We start from the raw sequence: 8,216 nt of genomic DNA, 5'->3' as shown, positions 1-8,216 counted from the left end.
TGGCTGTTAGGTGCCTGGATGGGTCCCAGAGTTTTGGAGATATCCTTCCCAAGGGCGCAGGCCTGATATGCTTCTATCACTCTTTTGGCAATGGCCGAGGGTTGCGGTGCCCAGTAGATGTCCCTGAAGGTTTGAAGCAACTTCTGCTGTCTGAGTTTTTTTTTTTTTTTATGTGTCCTGACTCTGGGCAAAGGCTTCAGGGCCTATATCTCGGGGGCAGTAGCCTATCCCAAGACCCAGTAGTCCTCCTACACCTCCACATGTCACCACTTCAGGGCTAACACCCACCGTCCATACCGAATGCATGCTAGGGCTGTCTCATACAGGACTGGTGTATTGGTATTAGCGGTGGTATTTTTACAACATGTCGGCGGGTCATCTGGTAGATCAGGAAAGTCTGCTTTATATGAAATTCAAATCCTTAAACTGTTCCCTGCCCCAGCCGGGATTTGAACCTGGGTCCATGAGGACTACAGGCCGCCTCTCTACTGATTTTGCCACAGCCTCCCCCAAATCCAGTTTCCGTGGTGTAGAAGGGTCAAGGTGTCCTCAACTTTCTCCAGGTCAATGATGATATGGCCAGAAAGGATATAGAGGCAGTGTCCTACCCTCGCCAGCTTGCTGAGGATATGTTGGGCATCCACATTAGTTTTTGGTTAGTCTCCCCTTGTCACATCAAGGTGTTCTGTTGTGCATGGTGTCCCGTTTTCTGCATCTTCAGGCATGATTTAAGAGGAAGCCTCAATAAAGCGTCGGCATCGGTGTGGAGTTTGCTGAGGCGGTATGAATTGTCAAAATTGAACTCCTCTAGAATTTCACTTCATCGTACTAAGAAGGCATTGATTGTATGGGACCTCCACAGCCACTGTAGGGACTGGTGGTCTGTCATAATGGTGAATGGGGTATCCAGCAGATATGATCTGAAGTGCTTCAGTGTCAGATCATGCCAAGGCACTCGCGCTTTGTGGTAGTGTAGTTGGCCTCCAATGGGGTCAGGGTCTGGGTGGCACATGCCAGGATGTGCTCCCTGCTTTCTCTGACTTGTGTGAGGACGGCGCCTATCCCAACTAGGGAGACATTGGTGTACACCTAAAAGGGATGGGTATAATAAGGAAATGCAACTATTGACACCGTGGTGAGGTGGTGCTTGAGTACCTCGAAAGCCTTGAGCCTTGGGGCAGTCCATTGGAATGCCTCCCAATTTTTCGTCAGAACATGTATGAGTTTGGCTACAGTGGCGAAATTCCTACCAAATTGCTGGTAGTAGGAGGTGAGACTGAGGAAGGCAAGGCCTACTTTGATGCCCATAGGTGGGGGTGATGTCTGCGATGGCTCAGAGTTTGTCAAGATCTGGGGCGAGTCCTTCACATGAGATGCCATGGCCAAAGAAAGTGACAAATTCTCATGCCAGATTGCACTTGGATGGTTTGAGTTTCAGACCCACGGTTGTATGAGGTGCATCACCTGTCCTAAGCGGTCAGCTTGGCATGTCTCCCAGGTGAGCCCTCACAGGACCGACTCCATTAAGGGTGAGAAGGTGGCTAGCCCATTACACAGGGAGGAATCTTAATTCATAGAGCCAAGCACAGCTGGTGGAGAAGGCAGTTTTGTTACAGTGTTCAGGTTGGGTGGGTACTTGCCAGTAGTCCGACTGCAGGTCTAAGGTGGAGAACCAATGTGTGCCGTATAGAGATTTTAGGGAGTCATCGATCCGAGGAAGTGGTGTGGCATCTTTTATGGTTATTGTTAAGCTGGCGGTAATTTATGCAAAACCTTGTGGATCCATCTTTCTTTTTCACTAAGACATGGGGGAAGACAAGGGGCTGTTGGAGGGTGTCACTATCCCTGCAATGAGCATTGCTTGGTCCTGGCAGTCTTCCTCTTACTGCTGCACCTGATTTTTCTGACACAGCAGTTGGTGTATGGGGGATCCCGTAGTGTGGATTGGGTGGTGTAAGACATCAATCCAGCCCAGATTTCCCGAATGTGAGGCAAAGACCTCCTGGTAGCTGAAGAGTAGCTGTTCCAGGTCTTCCAATATATTACTCTTCATTCTTTGTTCCAGGTCTTGTTGGTTGGTATGGGGAGGGTGAGAGGAATGTGGGGTAGGGATAGGATGTTGGGGGAGGGAGTGCCCATCGCGGCTAGAGGTTCATGGAGGGCATCAAACATCTCCAATTCTCCTGTGACTAACCCTTTGGGGAGAATGAAGGGCTCATCAGATACATTCGCGACTCCGATGGTGTTTAGATGAAGGACAATTGCCTGGGAAATTTGGCAGTTAGCAGCAAATGGCTGATCCACCTATGGACAGAAAAGTAGGGGTTGCTGGGCTGAGGTTCTCAGTGGTACCCAGGCCTGGTGGTGAGGTGACACAGTGGTGGTTTTTCTTGGTGACAGCCTGCACCACTGTGTGCAGTCCAGCTGCGTGAGGGCAGGCACTGAATTGGAGCCACCAGTACTGGCAGTCAGTGGTGGCTCCCAGCTTCTGTAATAGGTCCAGCCCAAGATAGCCGTTGTACACTGTACATTTGGAGTAAAACACAAGGAATGGATGGCGAGTGTGGGTGGACAGTTCCGAGGTGATTACTAGGAGTGGGCGAGTTTTACCCTTCAGGGTCAATGGCTCATCCCCCCTCGACAAGGACCGGAGGCGTTCAAAGGCTGCCCAGTTTATACAGTAGTACCACATGTGCAGACAAAAATGCATGGCACCTGTGTCCATTAGGAGCAGCACAGCAACTCCTTGGAGCTTGATATTCATATAGAATGGCATTTTGAGTTGGTTGCTAGTTGTCCCTGCCAGGGCCAGAACTGACGGGGAAAGTCCTCCTGGCTTCTAAGGTCTCTATCTCTTCCATGGGCACGTCCTTGTCATCAGTGAGGGTTGTTGTCTCCACCTCATCCTCAGGTCCTACTTCCACATTCTCTGTCTGAGTGGCGTTGTTGGCTACACTATGCGGAATGAGATGGGGCAGTGGGGGTGGGCCCTGTCGATTCAACCGGTTACATGAGGACTTGCTTTGTTCCCGCTTATTATGCTAGGCGAAGGATGCACTACAAGCCTTAAACTGCCAAGGGTTGATCGAGATTAGTTTTTTTTTTTTTTCATGTGTCCGACTCTAGGCATAGGCTTCACAGCCTGCTATCAAGGCCCAGAAGTCCCCTTACATACCATACACCTCTACATGTCACCACTTCGGCGCTAACACCGACTGACATGCTAGAGGTGTCTCATACAGGACTGGTGTATTGGTATTAGTGGGGGTATTTTTACGACATGTCAGCGGGTCTTCTGGTAGGTCAGTAAAGCCTGATTTAATGAAATTCAAATCCTTAAACTGTTCCCTGCCCCAGCTGGGATTTGAACCTGGGTCCGTTAGGACTGCAGGCCACCTCTCTACCGATTGAGCCATCGCCTTGTCATAATGTCTTGCTGCGATTGTTTGTCTTGTGTTGAGGGGGAGATACGAAGATAGAAGGGGCTGTTTGCACTTCGCCACCCTTTGTTCTTCCGACCCAGTTGAGTAAGAACACAGCACATGGCCCCAATCTGTTTCTGTCTCCCTGCATGTGCTGTTAACAGCCATCAGATCATTGTAATAACCCGATCGAACTGTTGTGTTTCATGGATGGTAAAATGTTCCCGGACAGCACTCAGTAGGACACGTATAAGATGAGCGAAAATGTGTTGGTTTTGTTATTCCTCAGTGAGTTGGGCATAGGCAGACATTGAGAGTTTCCTCATATCCAATAAGGGAATGTCAAGGTCTCCCTTGAACTTCAAGTCATTCAGTTGTGACAGCGTGATAACCTCCCTGAGGGATGGTTGGATAGAGTCAAAGACAATTTTTTTGAAGTGTGCCTATGTTAGAGCCACGTTAATTCCCCGGCTATCAGGGCTACCACCTTCCCTAAGCGGGGTAGTAATACTGCAATCATCTGTATGTCTTTTCATATAGCAAATCCAACATTGGTTTGACCATTTCCATATGAGCTGTACTACAGCTCGGGGTCGTACTAGGCAATGGGGATGTGGGATCTTAGCACTGCCATGTTGGTGTCTGTGTTACCGTGTACCTCGGTGACTGAACTCTGATTTGCCTTCCATCCGTACTTAGAACCACTGCTAGCCACCAGTGTTATGCTGGAGTTCTGGTCTAGTGGGGTTCTTCTAAACAGGAAGAACACAAAAGCAGGCTTCAACGCACCTTGAAAGTACAGGGTAGTCACAGTAACTCCAGATGACAGGACAAAATATTTATCATTAATTTTCACGAGCTTCTGTATACCACCTTACATCCAATATCGTGAGATTTATATATAAGAAATGGTCAACTGGAATGAAGAGGAATTGGGAGGGTAGATCTAGTGGGGATGTCCTGCATATAACACTGACACACATCACATGAACCTCTCTGGAAAAGAATGGAGCCTGTACATGTCTCTGTCTGTAGGGAGTGTAGTGAATTATTTAAGGTAGGACCAAGGGGGATATAGACTATGTCTCTGGCAAAGTGGAGTCTCTCTCTCTCTCTCTCTCTCTCTCTCTCTCAGCCTGGAGATAGAGTAGTGTGGTCTGTACCCAGAGTGGGTCTTGTGGTGAAGTTAGATGGGACCCGAGGTAGTCGGGAAAACAAGTTTATATTACTAAGCCCGTAATTCCTTTTCCATGGGTAGGAGGTCCCTCTTTATGTGTGTGAGGGGATGTGTGTGTGCGGGGCAGGACTGACTCCAGCTTCAGAGTCACTTTGGGGAAGCCAGCCAGACTCCAGGCAGTGTGAGGTCTGGAACTCCTGCATTGCTTAGCCACCTCTAGCAAGCTTGGTTGTGCCACGTCCAGCAAGCACTCTGGAACACTGGAACTCCCTCTACGTTGCCAAGCCGCATCTAGCAAGCTCGGTTGTGCCACCTCTAGCAGGCACTAAGCTGACGAGCCCCAGCTGTCATTGGTACTGGTGGCTCGGGGTGCGATGGTAGCTGTACGGCGACCCCAGACTAGAGGGACGTCTGGATGCTGGCCGCGCCGTCTCTTTGTGTCCTTCGGGTGCGGATACTCGTATTTCAGGTACCCAGTGGTAGTTTCTGGTCGTACTTGGAGCCGGGACTATGGTATACTTTTCTGTCTGTGCTGGAGTCCCGGGTATTTAAATAACAATAACAATAATCATCATCATCATCATCATCATCATAAAACTAATTCCAACCAGCAGACCAAAAAGAATTAGTAAAGGGTTTGTGCTGGAAGTAATAACAAGAGACTTTATCCCACAGAATTAGCGTCTGCTTTGCTGGGAACATTCATCTCGCGATAAGTTTACAAAAAATCGACGAATAAAATTACGTGAAACAGTTAAGTATTTACACCAACTAAGCATCATAAACCCCGTCACTACGAGAGCTATCTTTGGCTGAAGAAAATCGTCGTGATGATAAAATAACCGTAGGCTGAGCTTTGTAAAAAACAAAACAAAACAAAACAAACAAAAACAGATAAATTTACCCAGCAAGTTATCCCATCAGTGCATGGGAATATTTAGCTGCGTCCAGACGTTTTTGTTCACCTCGGATATCGAAGAACTTAATGAAATCTACATCTCCAGGAGGAAGATTTTCCTACTCAACATATAATTTTGCGGATGAAGTAAGAATGGCATATAAACTTTGACATCCTAGTGAACGGGTTAGTACGAATTTATATGTATGTGTTCGTGCTAGTTCTGCGGGACAAGTCTCTTCACCACGAGAACTGTCCTCTTAGTGAAAAGAAAAAATAAATGGCCCGGTAGTAACAGGAATGATGTAGAAAATACGTCGTCTCACTGAAAATAATAAAAAACAAGTCTTTATCAAAGACGTGTCCCCACCTTGTGGTAAAGATTATATAGATATGCACTAATAAGTATGGCAACTTCATATATAGGGACATAAAGTAGGACTCGTACACTATCTTTCTCTAAGAAGTGAAGATGATCCAGCAAGTAGTTTCCAAGATACGGCTATTTACAGATTAGTTTCTTTATATGGAAATAGCTCGCAAAATACAATATGGCAATTTCATGTATAAAGACATAAACTAGGACTTATACTCGGTCTTTCTGTAAGATATGAAGACAATTCTGCAAAAAGTTTCCAAAGTATAACACATGACAGATTTTTCCTTATATGATCATAGCTCACAAATTACAATGTGGCAGTTATACATAAAAGGTCATTAACTACGACACATTCTCTTTCTGTGTGATGTAAGCCCGATCCACCTGGTAGTTTCCGAGATACAGGCCAGGACGGACAGACGGACGGACAGGGGCGATTCTTATATCCCCTAATGGTGGGGTTAGTAATAGTTCTTAAACATTTCAGTACGAAAAAACTGTTAGCTAAATTATATCGTTTTGTGGTAAGAGGAGTGAGATGTCAACGACGTCCTCCCATTGAATGCATGAGAGTGCTAAGGTTTTTTTTTTTTTTTTTTTATGCGAGGAAGAAGGAACCAAAGGCCATGGCCCGCAGTAACAGTTCCCTCCAAGAGAAAAACAAAATACAAGAGAGAGCCAAATTCAAGATCCGATCATTTTGAGATGCCTGGACACACTGCGTTTGAAAGACTGGAGATCATAGGCAGCAGGAAATACAGACAGAGGGAGACAGTTCCAGAGCTGACCTGTTGCATAAATGAAAGACTGGGAGTAACGGTTAACTCTTGCATTAGAGAGTTGGACAGAAAAGGGATGAGAGTTTGCTGCCAGACGGGTGCTACGCGCCCGTCGTAGAGGTGGAGGAATGCAAGCAGACAGTTCAGCGGAGCAGTGACCATTAAAGTAGCGATAGAAAAGAGATAAAGATGCAACAGTGCGGCGAAGAGACAGAGGTTGAAGGGAGTCAGTAAGAGGAGGAGAGTTAATGAGACGAAAAGCCTTTGACTCCACCCTATTGAGAAGAGCTGCATGTGGGGAGCCTCCCCACACATGAGAGTTGTACTCCACACAGGGGCGGATAAAACCTCTGTATAGAGTCAACAATTGTGCAGGGGTAAAGAAAGAGCGGAGTCGGCGTAGCACACCCAATCTCTTGGAAGCAGATTTTACAAGAGATGTAATATGGTCTTTCCAAGATAAGTCCCGAGTAAATGAAACCCCAAGCATGTTCAAGGATGATGCAGGATTAAGCTGAATATTATTAAACATTAATGGGTATACCTGTGGAAGATTTTGTCGGGTTGATAGGTGGAAGAACTGAGTCTTAGATGCATTAAAGACAACCATATTATTTTTACCCCAGTCAGTGATACGAGCCAAGTCAGACATTAGGTGTGCCATAGCCTCATCCCTTGTTTCTTGAAGTAACTGTTGAGATGGGCGTTGCGGGAACCGAATGGAAAGGTGAAGGGTGGAGTCATCAGCGTATGAGTGGATAGGGTTAGATGTACAGCTTAGAAGATCATTGATGAATAAAAGGAAGAGAGTTGGTGATAGGACAGAGCCCTGAGGAACACCACTGTTGATAGATCTAGGAGAAGAACGATGGCCGTCTACAACAGCGGCTATAGAACGACCAGAAAGGAAGCTAGCGATGAAGGCACAGATAGAAGGATAGAAACCGTAGGAGGGCAGTTTGGAAATTAAAGATTTATGCCAGACTCGATCGAAAGCCTTTGAGATGTCAAGTGCAATGGCAAAGCTTTCGCCAAAGTCCCGAAAGGAGGATGACCAGGAGTCTGAAAGGTAGGCGAGAAGATCGCCAGTGGAGCGTCCCTGACGGAACCCATACTGACGATCGGAAAGAAGGTTGTGATAGGAAAGATGCCTTAAAATTTTTCTATTAAGAATTGACTCGAAAACTTTTGAAATACAGGATGTTAAAGCAATTGGACGATAGTTGGAGGGTTGGGAGTGGTCACCCTTCTTTGGGACTGGCTGAATGAGAGCAAACTTCCAGCAAGAAGGAAAGGTACAAGTTGACAGACAAAGGCGAAAGAGTTTGCCTAGGCAGGGTGTAAGCACAGAAGAACAGTTCTTGAGAACAACAGGAGGGACCCCATCAGGCCCATATGCCTTGTTAGTGCTGAGGCCAGTGATGGCAGAAAATACATCAACTGAAGAAATTTTAATGTCAGCCATGAGGAAGTCAGAGGGGAGAAGTGATGGAGGAACAGCACCGGAATCGTCTAAGGTGGAATTGGAGGAGAAAGTCTGTGCAAAGAGATCTGCTTTATC

Source organism: Coenobita brevimanus, chromosome 79, assembly GCF_032717465.1.
Source record: "Coenobita brevimanus isolate Jiangsu-jjx chromosome 79, ASM3271746v2, whole genome shotgun sequence".
Classification (NCBI taxonomy): domain Eukaryota; kingdom Metazoa; phylum Arthropoda; class Malacostraca; order Decapoda; family Coenobitidae; genus Coenobita; species Coenobita brevimanus.
This window is presented reverse-complemented; position numbering follows the sequence as displayed.